The 18,379-nt window shown below is 32.8% G+C and overlaps 1 long non-coding RNA gene across 12 annotated transcripts; it reads right to left on the bottom strand.

Annotated features, from left to right (window-relative positions):
• Positions 1-12,147: 12,147 nt before the first annotated feature.
• On the bottom strand, positions 12,148-17,984 carry LOC132306254 (uncharacterized). Of its 12 annotated transcripts, XR_009481882.1 has the most exons (7): positions 16,419-17,981; positions 15,968-16,040; positions 15,778-15,811; positions 15,581-15,694; positions 15,384-15,490; positions 14,947-15,285; positions 12,149-13,594 (listed from the first exon to the last, which is right to left on the bottom strand). It is a non-coding gene; the product is annotated as an uncharacterized LOC132306254 (long non-coding RNA). The 12 variants fall into 12 exon arrangements; XR_009481875.1 differs by having other exon boundaries at positions 12,150-13,594; positions 15,384-15,694; XR_009481880.1 differs by having other exon boundaries at positions 12,148-13,594; positions 14,947-15,030; positions 15,171-15,285; positions 15,384-16,040; positions 16,419-17,984.
• Positions 17,985-18,379: the final 395 nt, after the last annotated feature.

Genomic DNA, 18,379 nt, shown 5'->3' with positions numbered 1-18,379 from the left:
GAAACAATAAATCATTCTCCATCTTTAATTCAACTTTCTCAATTCTAACAGGACTCCAATATCAGCTTGGGCTATTGGTGAGAATCCTTTTGGACTTACTATTTTCTTGGCTCCTATAAATTAATAATTGGTCCGGTCCATTAAACCATGGACCCAATTCAATTAATTCATAAATTAATTTCTACTCCACTAAAAGAAATTAATTGCACTCCAAATAAATAGTAAATAACCTCTAAGTCAATGTTGCACTTTGACCCCTCTATGCTTAATTATTTATCGGATAATTAAAGCCATCAATCTGACAACATAATTAATATAATTATTTTGTTACCTTTGATTATTTCCGGCTCGATCAGAATAAAATATTTATTTGACAAAAAATAATAATTTACTAAATAAATATATATAGAAAACATTTGTCTAAAACATACGAAGGCTTTCGAATTTAATTTGTGATCAACCATAATCAAAACAAAATAAATACAAATAGCACTTATACAAATATTGAGAATATAGATCTCTAACTATTAATTACATAACTACCCAAAATGTGAATCTAAAGATCCCGAGGTATCCGCCGAACAAATCAAAGTAATTATTAATTAATAAAAGAGTCTATACTTCTCTCATGCTTGAGAGTCAAAAGCCATGACTGTGATAGAGAGCAATTGCATACGACAGCTCTCGCAATATATCTCAATCTATCGTGGACTCGGTACAAGTCTTAACTAATTAAATGTCCATCCATAATTACCGACTTTAAAGCATTTATGATTACTAATTTATAACATAGTATTAATTGCCATTACATACATATATAAATATATTTTGTAATCAAGTGGACACAATCAATTCCATAATGAATCGAAAAATAATACATTCCATTCACCAATTGTATAATGCTTTAATAATAATATCCAGATAAGAAACCACGACTTTTACAATCCAAAATTAGAATTTGCTATGCTAGGGCACACAAATCCTTTAACTCTATTTTATTTTTATTTTTCAAATTCTATTTTATTTTTAAGTCTTCGTTTTTAACTCTTTTTTTTTTTCTAATTTTTTCTTTCCTCTGACCCTCTGTTGTCCCCATTTCCACTCTTCCCATTGCAATTTTTATTCTAAAAAACTAGAAAAGAAAAATAAAAATAAAATTATAATTCCTACTTTTACAATGCATAGCACCAACTCTTTTTAAATATTTATATCTATTTTTTTATATTTATACTATGGGAGGCTATATTAGAACTTTCATCTTTTACAATTGCACTTCACTTGCATTTTTCTTTTTAATTTAAATGTCAAGAAGCTTCATACACTCATTAATGCATCATTCTTTATTCTATAATACCATAAGTAGTTTCTACAATAATAAACATTATTATAGAAACTAGGCACACCTTGCGCCCCTTCTCCCATGCCGAGACGCTTCACAAAATAATGTTTATTATTATAGATATAAATATTTAAAAAGGGTTATTTTCTTGCATAGCCATGTTAATGTTAATGTTTATGGGTGCAAAAAATTTCTTGAGGGGTGTGTGTGAGTACCAATTTGACGAGCCCCTTTCCAAGTATTTAGAAAACGAACTTTGTAATGCGAGAGGTTACTTCGCAAGGTCAAAATATGAATGTGGTTTTGAAAGCCTTTCTAGTCAAATTTACATTTATAAAAATCACTACTACAACTAATGAAGCATAGCGAATAGGGATTATACATGTTGGAATTTAATTTCGGCTCTAATGTACCAATTGATTGCAAAGAGAGAGATTGGTTGATTAAACTAAGATGCAAGAAAATTAAAATATAATTAAAATAAACTAAGTTAAGTTAGGGATTTAAGAGATGAGGGGTGAGGACTTGGAGTGCATTAGAATTGCGACCAAACTCGTTCACCAAACCACACACTTTCAACTAATTTGGGGAAAACATTCTTGTGAACAAAATGCGACTACCAATTGCAATATTAAGCATGGACTATCAAATTTAATAATGAATTGTCTACCTAACCGAAAAATAAACTAAGTGCAGCACAACCCATCAATTCTAAGTATGAACCATCAAACTAGTCACAATTGAAGCACACATCAATCTAGAGAATCATGGAATTTGCAATAATAAGCTATAAAATATCAAATCAAGTAAAGATTATCTATCTACCTATAAGTATGAATTGAATTGTAGAACAATCCATCAAGCATAAGCATAATCCATCAAATTAATTGACAAATCTATCTAATAAAAACCATATCTAGCCATCACTAGATTCTCAATCAACCACACATAGACATACAATTAATATAGAAAAAGTAGTGTAGAGATCAATTCCAAAATAATCATAAATAAGAATGTTGGGAAACGTTCAAGTTTTAAGAACTTTCTGAGGGATTTTCATACACAGATCTTGATTCATCACATAGAGACAAATTTTATGCAAAAATAAAATATGATGTATCATTCAATTAATAGATTGAATACTTACATCAAAGGTTTGAGTAAACCTTAGATCTCTCCTCCAAAGTGAACGTTCTTACTTATTGTAGATCCCTTTGCTAGGTGCCTTCTCCTTGGATCTCCATCTTCTTGGTAATAGTTTTGCCTTTAAGAATCACCCATAAGCCTCCATGAATGACTTTAGAAATCTAGATTTGTGGGAGCCTCCATTAGATGAGAAAGCAAACCCTAATATCTAGAGAGAGAAAAAATATATATATTCCTTTTCCTTATCTTCCAAAAGTCTCTCCTAAAATATACATGAACCCATGTATATATAGGCAACATAAAAATAAGAAAAGAAAATAATAAATCATTCACCATCTCTAATTCACATATATCAAATCTAATAGGATTCCAATATCAAGTTGGGCTATGAGTGAGAATCCTATTGGGCTTATTATTTTCTTGGTTACAATGAATTAATAATCGACCCGGTCCATGGATCCCGAAGTGTCGGTCTAAGGATCTCGAAGTATTAGCCGAACAAATCAAAGTAATTATTAATTAATAAAAGAGTATATACTTTTCTCATGCTTAAGAATCAAATGCTATAACAGTGATAGGGAGCAATTGCATACGACGATTCTCGCAATATCTCTTAACCTAATGTGGATCCAGTTCAAATCTTAGTTAATAATGAGTCCATCCATAATTACCGACTATGAAATATTTATGATTACTATTTATATTTATGTATTGATCGCCATCACATACATATATAAATATCTTTTGTAATCAAGTGGACACTGTCAATTCCATAATGAATCAAAACATAATACATTGAATTCACCAATTGTATAAAGCATAAATATTTTAGATACGTCAGGAACATATGTCACTTTAATCCGAACAGGAATTTGATATGTCAGGGCATATAAATCCCAATAGCTCCCACTTGCTCTCATAGCTAATTCAGATTGCATCTAACTCCAATGTTATCCAGGTGATGATCAAAACTATTGATCATAACACCTTTGTTAATGGATCCACAAAGTTGTGTTCTAATGCAATGTTATAGCCACGAATACATTTTCTTGCCGGAAAATATCATGTAGGACATGATACTTTCCTCTTAGTGCACCTTATTCCTCTACGGAACCTTGGGTCATTGGTTTGGACTACTTCTATACTATTATCGCAATATAGCTCAATAGGCAGGCTAGTATGCTCCACAACCTCTAAATCAGTGAGATTAAACCAAAAGGCTTCCTTTTGTTGCCTTTAAGGCTGCAATGTACTCCACCTTCAGATTTGAGTTAGCAGTTGAAATCTGCTTAACAATCTACTAATTGATTTCCCTTCCATTGAGTGAACATACACTAAGTCATGGACCTTATATAACTGATTTAAAATCAGAACTATCATACCTAATTGGAACCATAACATCACATCTAGAAATGAGTATGAGATTATTGGTTCTCTTAAGGTACTTTATGATATTTTTCACAACAGACCAGTTATCAAGTCCGGGATTGGACTGATATCCACTGACTATCCCTACAATGTAGCAGATGTCCTGTTTGGTATAAACTATGGCATATATGAGACTCCCATATGCAGAAACATACTGTTCCAGTCTCATTTGCTCAATCTCCTCTACTAGTCTTGGAAAAACTATTTACTAGAGAGAGCAATCCATGTCAATAATGCAAGAACTTATTCGTTGAGTTTTTGCATACCAAACCTGGTTAAAACTTTATCAATGTATGATTATTAAGATAAGCTTATTTTCCTTTTAACCTAATCTTGCAAAAGCTTGACCTAAGAATATAGCTTACATCTTGAAGATCCTTCATTTCAAATTGAACAACTGCCTATTTACTGATGACTAAACTTCCACGTCATTCTAAATGAGTAGGATGTCATCAATATAGAATTAGAAAAATAATGACATTACCCTACTTACACATGGTTCATCCATTAAGAAATCTTCTGGTATCTCTTATAGATTAACTTGCCTTCCATAGGTATCACCCCACTAGAAAGTTCTACAAGATCCTAGATTTTTTTAAAATACATAGATTCCAACTTTGATTTCATAGCAATTTGCCAAAATGATCCATATCCATATCAGTTCACGCTTCCGTTTAGCTTACTGAGTCCAACTCATGTTTAACAGGGATGTCGTAAAGGTCTCACCTAAAAACATGATTCTGTTAGATTGGATGATAATCCTCCCACTACAATAATATACCAGTGTAGGAATCTGTGACCTAGATGATGCTGACGCATCAATAGGGAATTCATATATTATTCTCAATCTCTATAATAAGTGTGTTCACATATGGTACATCTGGTACTCAAACCATATTCTTTAACATTATGCTACTAGATATGTGATTCATAATATGATTCTCCCATAGATAAACAGTGAATGTAAACAATCAACTTTTATCATTGAAATCATAAAATAATCCATCATAGTGTCTTTAGAGCAGCCATCAAATCAAGCATGCCTATAATATGTTTCCAACTTACTTGTCCATATCAAGCGCACATGTGCAAGACTACCCCATATGTGCATGTGATTCAAACTAAGATTTAGTCAAAAACACAGCTCAAACGGTATCCTTGAGACAGACTAAGATGGAATGCAGTTCATAATGCACATCGATATCATTAACGCTAAACTCTTAAATGAAAGAGATAACGTAGCATAACTTATCATAGATCTAGCCATGTTAAACAGAATTCTGTTATTCCTATTTGACACCTCAATTCATTGAGGGTCAATTGCTGAAAAACTAGTGCACAACACCCTCATTGACCATATAGTCTTTGCACTATCCCAAGAAATACTCATATCCACGATCAGATCGAAGTGTTTTGATAAGTTTACCTAATTTTTGCTCCACATCAGTCTTGACACTTTCGGAATATACCTAAAATTTAAGTCTTCTGTCGTATTAGATAAATTTATTCAAAACACGAGTAATCTTGCTTGAATGTTCATAAGACCACACATGTCTGTATGTACCGACTCCAATTGTTCTTTATGTCTATTTCATTTGGCTGATATTAAGCCCTTAGGGCTATCTATCCTTCAAAACAGGATTCACAAGTTTGGTTTAGGCTCCCTTGCCTCACTAGGTTATAAACCTTCTTTGACCAATCTTTAAATCTCATTTTGACTGATTACAACCCATAAATAGACACTAAAAATATAATGAGTCAGGAATAACAAATTTTCTTTTAACATTCAATCTAGAAGATGTAACATTAGTTTCTATATCCTGCAAATATTAAAAGCTTATGGTTATAGTATATTAACAGTCTTTCAATGCACCAAAAGCAATCGCACATCTAATCAATTTTATAAAACCAGTTTTACAAAATAACAACACAGTTTTTATAAACTAAAAGTGAAACAAGAATGAGATTGCGTCTAACATCTGTGCATAAAGATAGTTCTCTAATACTAATATCCTCATATTCTTTTATTTTAGATGTAATACTCCCATTGACTTAGCTACAACCTTGACATCAGGTCAAAAGACAAATATATATCCATATCATCGAGGCTTTTGGATTCCTGAAATCCTTGCAACAAATTGCAAACATATTTAGTAGCTCCAGAATCTATCAATCAGGAATTAATATATACAACCACATAACATGGCTCAATGATTACATATACATTTTCCTATGCCACATCATTGCTTAGACAGTTCGTCCTTTAGTGTCTTAGTTAACGGCAAAAGAAATAGTTTCCTTCGCCCTCAACATACACTGCCTTATTCCCTTTAACCTTTTGGATACCCATGTTTTGTGCTATCCTAGTCCTATTATCATCCTTCTCATTTCCTTTGCCCTTCCACTTAGGCCTAGAAGAAGAATAGAATAGGTTAGATTGATAGGAACGCCCATACTTTTGATTATCCCTTCATATGTTACCAATAAGAATATTAGTGAGTGTGAACTAAATAAACTCAAACTAGTTCCATATTTAGTTCACTCTAAAAGAATCAAACCAGTTTGGTAATAAGACAATAATCATGTCAACTTGAAACTTACCACCCAAGTCAGCCCTATTGACCTCCAGTTTAATTTTTAAATAATAACCAATCATTTTCCAAAATTCGATCTCATACTGAAGTTCCTTAGGCTATATTGATGGTGTTCAAGTCGGACATAATACTTAGGCATACACTCTATCTAATCTCACTAAAACATCTCATTGGATATCTTAAAGTAAAGAAATTAGGTATAGGAGTATTAAATACATTTTGTACCCTTACGTTGTGAATAAAATATCTAAGTTCCTTTCCAGTCAATATTAATAAGGTCCAATTATATTGAATATGTTAGCAAGCAGATTAAATGGATTAAATATAATTAATCTGAATATAAATGAATTCATATAATATGCAAGGTGAATTATTAATACTATCATGCATACTTAAAATTAAAATGAGTTCGTCAACCACATAGTATAATAAATCTCAATAGAATAAGATTTCATTATCACTATTGGTGAACCTTCCCTTTTAATTAATGTGGGTCCCTCAACTCCGTAGCAAAATAAATCACACAATCAATACATTTAACTTATCCTGATAAAGGAGTTCATTATTACTATTGTTGGGATTCATTTGCTATTAAGTGAGCACTTCCATTAAAATAATAATATGTGGGTCCCTTAACCACTACATGAAAAATCGGATAACCAATACGCCAATAACTCATTCGGTTGGCGAAATTCATTATTGCTATTGGCGGGCAAATCCCATCATTTCCATATATCTTAAGACAATGTCTTGTCTATCATATGAAATGATTCCCAATTTTGTTTAGCCTTTCTAAAATCACCTAGTGTAGACTACTCCGTTGGGGAGTTAACACTATTGATTTTAGATTGAGTGTATAACGTTATTAATGCTCCAATGAAAAATAAAATATTAAATATCTTGTCATTATAATCTAGACTCTTTAAATCATGCGCAGGGCCTTATTTTTAAAGATCTAATTACAATGAACATTTAATATTTTTATTTTCATGAGACAATTATTCTTGTAATATTAAGGCTCTTCAAATTATACGTGGGGCCTTATTTTTGAAGATCTAATTACAATAGTTATAAAAATGAAGGCCATGGGGTAATGTATAAAAATTCCCGCTCCCTCTCAAGGGTTTCAATTTATGATTTAATGCATGCAAAACGCCTTAATTTTAATCCAATTAAATTTAGAAAATATCTAAACTTTTAAATGATTCACTAATATTTAATTTAAGGCACACTTTAAAAATAATTTACAAAAATAATTTTTTGTTTCCCAATAAGTGCCCTCTAATTAATTAGTAATCAAATCCAATTAATTTTCATAATTTAATTAATATAAATCAAGTCATTTAAATAAAAAATCATGGATCCAATGAATGAATAATAATAATTAGCAATTAATTATTCCATGCATCACATACATAAATAAATGACAGATAAAGCAAATTAAAATGGCCAATAGATTTAGCTTTTAACATTTAAATGCTCTAATTATTGTGCGAGGGTTCATCATAGGCTTTACCTACAGGAGGCTGTAACCCGACCCCACGCGCCATCAGACACAATTGGACACCTTAAAACACATCTGACGCGCCTGCACAAACTCGAGAAGGTTCCCAGCGCGTGCCACGTGCTCCCACGTGCCTGCACGCGTTGATGGGGCCTTGTTGCGCGTGTCACGTGCTTGCACGCGTGTGTTATACGCGTCTGGAAATGGCAAGCGCGTTCCACGTGCTGGCAAGCGCCTTTTGGGTCTGGCTACATCTGCGCGTGAGCTACACGCGCCTGTTGATTGGAAGCGCCTTGAGCGCACTATAGGCGCGCCGCACTGGATCTTCTTCACCGCATGATGAAGAACTAAGGGCTGCCGGTGCGGGCACATGTGCACCGCGCCGCACCGGATCAGCCTCCCCTATTCTATTGCTGCTCTTGCCGTCGGCGACCCTCTAGTCGCCGAAAAATTGCCGAAATTACAGAAAATTAAATAAAAATTCCCAGAAAATATTATTTGGCCCAAAAAATTCTGAAAAAAATTCAGAAAAATTCTAAAAACTTCCAGAAAATTCCTGAAGCCAAAATAAACTCTCTTGGACCTTCTTAAAGCTTCATAACATTCCTTGATGAAGATTACATGGTTTTAAATTATTTTACAATTTGAAATACAATGAAAAAAAATTAAATTACATTATTAAACTTTCAAATGGCTAAATTAAAACCTTAATTACATTCATCCAAAGATAAAATTGCATTTAATTACCCTACAAGCTTCATCCATGGCCTAAACATACATCAATATCATCCAATCACAAATATACATGCATCATGATCATATATTAATATATACAAATGCATATATAAATTTGGATCCATGAATGATAATATTAATTAAAAACATGATCTCTAGTAATGAATCAAACCATTATCTGATATCATTATTGGGAAACGTGTAAGTTTTAAAACTTTTTGAGGGACTTTCATACACAGATTTTGATTCATCACATAGAGACAAGTTTTATGCAAAAATAAAATATAATGTATCATTCAATTAATAGATTGAATACTTATATCAAATATTTGAGTAAACCTTAGATCTCTCATCTAAAGTGAACGTTCTTACTTATTATAGATCCCTTTGCTAGATGCCTTTGCCTTGGATCTCCATCTTCTTGGTAATAGTTTGCCTTTAGGAATCACCAATAAGCCTCCATGAATGATTTTGTAAATCTAGACTTGTGGGAGCCTCCATTAGATGAGAAAGCAAACCCTAAAATTTAGAGAGAGAAAAAATATATATATTCCTTTTCCTTGTCTTCCAAAAGTCTCTCCTAAAATATACATGAACCAATGTATATATAGGCAACATAAATATAAGAAAAGGAAACAATAAATCATTCTCCATCTCTAATTCACATATCTCAAATCTAATAGGATTCCAATATCAAGTTGGGCTATGACTGAGAATCCTATTGGGTTTATTATTTTCTTGGCTACAATGAATTAATAATCGGCCTAGTCTATGGACCCATTTAAATTAATTAATTAATTAATTTCTACTCCACTAAAAGAAATTAATTGAACTCTAATTAAATAATAAATAACCTCTAAGTTAATGTTGCACTTTGACCTCTCTATGTATAATTAGTTATCGGATAAATAAAGCCATCAATCCGACTACTTAATTAATATATTTATTTTGGTACCTTGATTATTTCTGGCTCAATCACAATAAAACATTTGTTTGACAAAAAATAATAATAATTTAAATAAACAAATATATAATAAATAATTTTGTCTAAAAATACACGAAGGCCTTCGAATTTAATTTGTAATCAACCATAATCAATACAAAATAAATACAAGTAGCATTAATGCAAATATTGAGAATATAACCCTCTAACTATTAATTACATAACTACCCAAAGTGTCGGTCTAAGGATCCCAAAGTATCCGCCGAATAAATCAAAGTAATTATTAATTAATAAAAGAGTCTATACTTCTCTCATGCTTAAGATTCAAATGCTATGACAGTGATAGGGAGCAATTGTATACGACAGCTCTCGCAATACATCTCAACCTAACGCAGATCCAGTTCAAGTTTTAGTTAATAATGAGTCCATCCATAATTACCGACTATAAACTATTTATGATTACTATTTATATTCATGTATTGATCGCCATTACATACATATATAAATATATCTTGTAATCAAGTGGACACTATCAATTCCATAATGAATCGAAATATAATACATTGAATTCACCAATTGTATAAAGCATAAATATTTCGATACGTTAGGAATATATGTCACTTTAATTCAAATAGGAATTTGCTATGTTAGGACATATAAATCCCAACAAAGACAACATATAATCATATAGAGAATCAATAGAAAGAATTAATCCATAGAATTCAAAGGAGAACCCAAGATTGATTAAATTCACAAGGTTAAAACACTAATCACAAGATATTATTCCCCAAAAAGTATGAAAAAGATAGAGGTTTAGATCACAAACTTGGGGCTCATCCAAGTCCCAAGGAGAAGTCTAGCCAATCATGGAGGAGGTAGGTGTGATCTTGACCCTCAAGGGCAATCCCCAAACATGGCTCCATCTTCTTTCTCTTCTTTTTTGTCGAATTCTAGAGAGAGAGTATGTTTAGATTTTGAGATGTGTTCTTGGTGCCTCCATGATCAACGGTCGAAATCAATTATAAATCAACCCTCTTCGCAATAGCACGAATCATTGTAAAATAGGGCTATTGGACGGGTAAGTCGAACCACTGGGACTGCGCTAGTCTTAAGGCAACCTAAGTATTTAAAGTCATTTTAGAGTGATGAGGGGTTTATAAAGGGTTTGTGTGTTTGTCACTAAACTAAGAAATTAAAATGCATAAAACAATAGATTGCAATGAAATTGAAGAAGTGAGATACAAGTAGAAAAGGGCTAGGGAAGTGAATCCACCTCCTATCCATAAGCATGTTAATACATGATTTACTTGGGGAATAATATATATACATAACCATGAAATGCAATAACATAAAATTGCTACATTACCTTCAAGAATTTTTTATGAAATCAATAGGCAAGAATAACTTATCAAAGTATTGCATGTTTTGGTTACCTAAACTAGGTTGCAACCTTAGACATACTCACTAAGCATAGAGTTATCAAGCCCTTAATCACATAGTAGAAGCACATGCCATTAGGAATCAAGAATAATCTATCAAAAGAGAACCCTAAGCTATAGACTATCAAATTTCCCAAGCATCATGCCAATAAAAACATTTCCATAAACTCATCTTCATTGTCACTATGAAAATGGAAGCAAAATAATCATAAGAGGAAACAATCTTAAGACAAGATCTTAAACTTAAAATGATCATTAATAGACATTGAAGCTCTTCACATCAAATAAAGCTCTAGTTCATGGAGAGGTCATATATATACATTACATCCCCAAATGTAAATCAAAAACAAGACATGCTTACAAGAAGGAGTTTCATCACCTCCCTAGAAGAGGGTTTAGTTACCCATGGTGGCCCTAGATAGAGGAAGAAGCATGGATCCTCCTTCCATTTTCGAGCTCCCTTCTTTTTGCTCCAAGAACCCCCTCTTCCTTGCTCTCTTCTCTCCCCAAAATCTGATCCAAAAACTCCTTAGGAGATGTGTGGCTCTTATCCCTCTTATCTTCCACCAAACTAGGCTCTCTTTCTCCCCCCTAGGAACATCTCCAACCACCTCATAAAGAAGGAAATTAGAAAATGAAGGAACCAAGAAACAAGTGGCTGAAATAGTAATTTTTCGGAGACAAACTGCCCTAAATTCGAGTGCTCGAATTTGGGCCTCGAGCACTCGAAAATTGGGCAGAATGCCTATTCTCCATTTGGTCCGCCCGGACCTACTTTGATGAAATGGCCATAACTTTGCGCTCCGAACTCCGAATGACAAAACGTTTGAAGATTTGGAAAGCTAATTCAGAGCTTTAAATACTTCATGTTTTGGTGGAGATCCAATTCTCAAGAATGGTTGGTCGAAAATGAAGATCAAGGCAGAATTTCATTGCTGCCTGGCAGTTCTGCGCACCTCTGGTAACAAGGCCATAACTCTCTGCTCCGAGCTCCGAATGACAAACCGTTTGAAGATTTAGAAAGATAATTCAGAGCTCTAAATATGCCATTTTATAATGGAAGTCCAGATCTCGAGATTTCTGGGTCAAAAGTGGCAATCAAAATCGAGTTCCACTGCTGCCTGAAATTCAGCTTTTGAGCACATTGTTGATAAAAAATCCACAACACCTTAATTTTGCTCCTTTTGGGCCAAGGAACCTGAAAATGCATAAAAACATAGAAATGAAGATAATCTACATAAATTAACATACAATGGACTTTACTAATGCAATTTAGGGCGCTTGAATATACAATATTCGGCGCTTATTACTCCACTCTTCTCTTTTCTTCTAACCCTAATCTTTAACTTTTCTAGAGAGAGAAACTAACTATTACAATGAAATAAAATTGAAGACAAAAGATAGATTACGAAATGGTTCAACTCCCTTTAAATACATGGTCCTTCGAGTAGTGAACAAGTCAAAAAGTAAGCCTTTAAAATATCTAATCCCGCAACTATGTGGTAGGTAGAGTTCGGATGTGCGAGAATAAAACAGTTCGCTACTAGCGTATTTTCGATCAATTGAAGATTTCTTCGATTGATCAAAAAATTCTCGATCGATTCAAAAATTAATTTATTTAATATTTTTTTTTTTTTTTTTTACTTTTCGAAACTCTATGCTTGACTCCAAAACGGTTGTAAGAAACCATTTTTATCCTGTTTGAACCTTATTGACCTGAAATAGACAAAACCACACATTACAAGAAAATAGGTCTTTAGTGACAGTCAAATCCGTCACTAAAAGCCCTTAAACCATCACTAAAAATCAAAATCGCCCGTCACTAGTTAGAGCGTCTTAAAAGATCTTTAGTGACGGTAAAAAATGACTGTTACCAAAAAATGGGTCTTTAGTGACGGTAGTTACTGTCCCAAATAACCCCGTCATTAAAAGTTATTAGGGACTGTTATTTGGGACGAAACGTACCGTCACTAACAAGTTATATATTTGGGACATTTTTTAGACTGTCACTAATACATACATTATTCGTGACAGTATTTACTATCCCTAATAAATTTTTAGCTGAAAATTGGTTTTTTATTTTTATTATTATGTTTTTGTTTTGAACTCTGCTTGATTTATGTGATTAAAACATTTTATATTGCAAGTCCAAGGTATGAAGAACAAATAAGAGAGAGAGATTGTGTATGCAACTTTTCTGAATCAAATGGGACAAATTCTGAGTAAAAAGAACACAGTTAATATGTTCTATACCAATATCAAGTTTAGAAGAAGAATTCTCACAATAGCGCTATAAAATCTATAAAAACTCCAAGCTCTTAATTTCATAATGAAACCATAAATCTCCAATTTTTTAAGAAAATACTACAAAGTATTCGCGAGCAGTTTTAACATCAAATGGTTTCAACATCCTCATAGTCAGCCATCATTGCTCCAGCCATTCCAAGTAGCTTCTTCCATGCATCTCTTATATGTTTGAATCCAATAGAAGTGAGAGAAGTTAGGAAAGAGAACAAAAAAATATAAAAAATAAAGTGAAAAATAAGAAAGGCTAAATGTGATATCTTTATGTTACACACATGATTAAATAAAAGAGAATTATATGACTCCAAATGAAGACATTACAATGATAAAATGATAAAAAGAGAATGGGGCTAAGAAAGTGATGAAAGCAATGATAATCTCTAAATTTAACAAAGAACCCTTTAAATGTTCAAAAGAACCCTTAACCATGCATAAAATTCCAATTTCCCACATTGAGCAGTACTCCATTTAAGGTAAGAAATGTATATGAGAAACCCAATCCTAATTTTCTTTCATATATCAACCAACCTTGAAATGCACCTTCCTGAAAGGTATGTCCCCATTTTAAACATCTACAATTTGAAAAAGCGAACAAATAAAAACTGAACAATAACACTAGCTAGTATATTACCTATAATCAAATTGATGAAGATAAAATATAAATATGACAATATTTAATGGTGATGTAATGGTTCATTGGATTGGAACCTAATCATTTTGCTCACTACTCTTCTTATGATCAACACAAGTATTGGAAATTCAAAAGCTGACCAAGCTGCTGAACCAGTTGACCAAATAAATTTGCATTTCCAAGATCTCTATGTATAGGAATGGAAACTTTTTTTATCACACCATTATAGAATGAAAACCATGAATCAGCACTATCGCCAAGTAATAAGGTACATAACAAGCTTGTAAATAACTAAAATCATCACCAAAAGTAGGCAACTTACACTCTTGTAACACTATTCTCACTGTTGCATGTATGCTAAACTTAATTAATATTAAAGCTTGAAAGATTGGTCAAAAACTTGCGGTGGAAAGAATGGGCAAGGAACTAAATGCAGTGCCTCTCTCTAACGTCTTATATTGAAAAACCTATAACCTTATTGCCATAAAGTCATGTACCCTTGTGCATCTCGAAAATGCTAAGAGGTGTCAAAAGAATTATAGTAGTAGTGAAATTAAGATGTATTAATCAATCAAATTCTACAAACAGTTCAATTGAAGAACAAAATCCTCTAGAAAAGGAAGAAATGTTCATAAACAACATACAGTTAGTGAAGTGAATAAAATAACCACTCTATGGAATATGGTCATGCACTGCATATCAGACAATTTTTCCATATAACAACTATGTCCTCAAACCAATAAAACAAAGTATATACTGTATTAATCATTACTATATGATATGTGACCCAAGTTCCACAAAGACATTTCACAGTGAAAATCTCCTGTTATTCTTGAAGTGGCCATTAAGAATTTTCTTCAAATTTAACCACAAACCATTATACCTTCAGCAAAAAGGGAATTTGCAGGGAATAGGCTCAAAGTTAATGCGCTTACTCCCAACAGTAATAGCCTTCTATTGCAACTTCCTGAAACTTGTCATATGTGATAAGAACCACTATCAAAATTTTTATTTGATTATAAAAAAAAGCATTGTCTATAAATTCAACCTTAAACTTAACCAACATTATTGTTCCAATTTACTACTCGATTTTAAAATTCACCAAACCTTAGCTAATCATGAAGTAATGATCTTCAATCAAGAAGATTATACCAGTCATTTTTAGTCTGAAGTGGACAGGGCAGTCATTGTAGCCTTGAGAAAGGATTTTTGTAAATGAACCCTAGAATTAAATAAGACACCATAGAGATCACCAGATTTTAGATAAAACCGAGTACAGAGATCAAGAAATTCAAAAAATTAAAAGATTGCGATACTCACTGCCAATGGAGTCATTAGTATCGCTATTCCAGACCACAATATTCAACTGTGGAAGTCCTTCAATCAGCGTAAACACCAATTTCTCTTGAAACGACTTTTGCCTCCATCTTTATTTATAAAACCAAATTAGTCATGTTTAAGAATTAACCAGTAGAAAACTTGAAGAAACAACATAATATAAATCTAAATATACATACATATATATACACACATAGAGAGAGGAAGAAATAAGAAAGAGAAGGATCCTGTGGAAATGTTGAGATCTTGCCTTGAAATCCACTATACGTCTTTCAATTTGTTATAACCAATGACTGCAATCAAACTTCACTGATTACAAATTGAAGAAAAGAAGATACACCGATTTAAATGGCAAGTTCTCTCTGTAATAAATCACCTTAATTGTTAGGGCTTTTGGCAATTTTGAAACCCTAAAAACATGTATTTGTGTTATTACATGTAAATAAATAGTGAAAGATAAAAAATAAAAAATTAGACAAACAAAGCAATGAAATAATAGATGGATAAGATCAAAACCAAGATGAAATTGAAGCAGGTCTTGATGGTTCCTAAAGAACAAATCGAACCTGGGGTTCTCTGGAACGAAGCCTTAGCACTTGAAAATCTATGAAGAACAGCTATGGATGAAAGGCACACTTCCTGACAGTAGATTTAACAATATATATTTAACTATATTGTGCTAGTACATAAAAAATAAAATAAAAATTAGAATTAGCATTCACTATGAAGTCACATCGTTAACTAATGTGGTTTACAAAATTCAACAACCTTGAGGAAATCTTAAATGCCAACTTTTGGAGATGATTAAGAGACAACTTTTGGAGATGAAAAAATTACTTAGTTTTACAACAAATAAAAAAAAAATCACATTAGAAAGAACAACAATATATATACAGTTAATACCTTGTAGATCTTGTGATAAAATACTTCAGGCAATCTAAGTTCGACATTTGGTAATGTTCAGGAAAATAAATAAAAGGTAATGTTCAGGAAAATAAATAAATAAGGAGTTCCAACCTGACAAAGCAATCAAAGATGATTGATCTTGTCGAAACTGTGGTTTACCCAACCTTTTTTGCAACTTGTACAAATGACAGATTCACAAATCAGTATTAGGAGAATAAAATCCAAAATTAGAAAATGCACCCAAAAATCTAAGCTTAAATTTTTTTAAAAAATAAATAAATAAATAAAAAAGGAAGAAGAATCAGGTAAATGAAGAACAATAAACGCTAATCTAGATGATCGAAACCTAAAAATACCAAAAAAAAAAAAAAAAAAAAAAAAAAATAGAATTCCTAAAAAATGTAACCAAAATTTTAATTACATACTAATAGGTTTTATTAAAGAAATTGTTTGCAACTTTAATTGTATTTTCTCTAAAGCTTCATTCCCTTCCCCAAATCTGAAGGACCTATACGATTTCGCGTATGAAACAAATCTGATGCATATAAGTGCTAAAAAAAATAGAGAAACGGAAAAATACTCGGTCCATGAAAAAAAAAAAAAATCTGATAATCGAAAAAGTCTTATCTAGAGAAGAAAAGAAAAAAACTCAAATCGTGAAGAAGAACACACACCTTGAACATCTATTTAGTTTGAGGGAAAAGTTATTTCAGACATGAAACGCCCTTAAAAACGCAGCAAAAAATGTGCCTTACCTGAAAACAAACCCACTCCAACAAAAGCAGTTAACAATAAATCGTTGTCAATGGCTAACGTATCATACCTTTACCTGCATGAAGACGACGACTTTGTGGTGACCCTTGACTCAGCCCCTTACTGCTTTCACGACTTCCACAATTTCGACGTCTATGGCTCAGATTCCGAATCCCCAATGTCCAATCTTGGCCTTGGTAGCCCTCAAATCACAGCCCTCCGTCAACGCCACCCCAATCAAATTTGAGGGTCTGACGACATTTCTGGGTTCGACTCGATCTTGGATGCTGATTTATTCGATTTCCACAGCCACGTAAACTTCGTCATGGAATTGCTGGGATTGATTCAGATTTGGAAGAGTTTGAAATTGGAGCTTTGGGGATTAGAATTTCTGCAGTTTTATTTGCACTAAAATGACATCCGTAAGCTAAACTGTGACAGAAGGTTAGAATACTATGAAACTCACTCTCAAGAACACATCTACGAATGATTTGATCAACACAATACTTGAAAAGTTAGGGATCTTCCCAATAGTACATCTTAATCTGAGAGAAGAATCGATTTTTTTCCTGCTTTGACCAAGACAAAGGAATTTTGCCTATTGCAAAGTAATTCACAATATCAGCAAACCAAGGTAAATCTGTATGAGAAACCTTAAACAACTATTCATCCGGAAAGGAATCATAAACTAGAAGTGAAGTTGAAGTATCCTCAATCAAAATTCTAGAAAGATAGTCAGCTACCACATTCTCTGACCCTTTCTTGTCTCGGATTTTGTAATCAAACTCTTGAAACAAGAGGATCCATCGAATCAAACGGGGTTTGGTTTCCTTTTTGGAGAGAAGATGTCTCAAAGCCGAATGATCAGAATAGACCACTACTTTAGAACCCAACAGCTAAAATCTAAATTTGTTCAAAGAAAAGACAACTGTAAGTAACTCTTTTTCAGTAGTAGTATAATCAATTGTGCATCTAAAAGAGTTTTGCTCGCATAATAGATAATATGAGGAAGTTTATCTACTCGCTGTCCCAAGACAGCGCCCATAGCATAATCAGATACGTCACACATGATCTCAAATGGAAGAGCCCAGTTTGGAGGATTCATGATAGGAGCTGAAGAAAGAAGAGAGCGAAGTTTATGGAAAGCTTGCAGGTATGATTCGTCAAAAACAAAATGAGCATCCTTTGAAAATAGATTACACAAAGGATGAGAAATTTTGGTCAAATCTTTAATAAAACGTCGATAGAACCTAGCGTGCCCAAGAAATAATCTTACTCCCCTTACGGAGGTAAGAGGAGGCAATTTAGAGATCAAATCT

Source organism: Cornus florida, unplaced genomic scaffold, assembly GCF_030987335.1.
Source record: "Cornus florida cultivar Cherokee Brave unplaced genomic scaffold, ASM3098733v1 CherokeeBrave_3.0.0_Hap2_Chr05, whole genome shotgun sequence".
NCBI lineage: Eukaryota > Viridiplantae > Streptophyta > Magnoliopsida > Cornales > Cornaceae > Cornus > Cornus florida.
The sequence above is the reverse complement of the archived record's forward strand: the minus strand, read 5'-3'. Positions and strand labels throughout refer to the sequence as shown.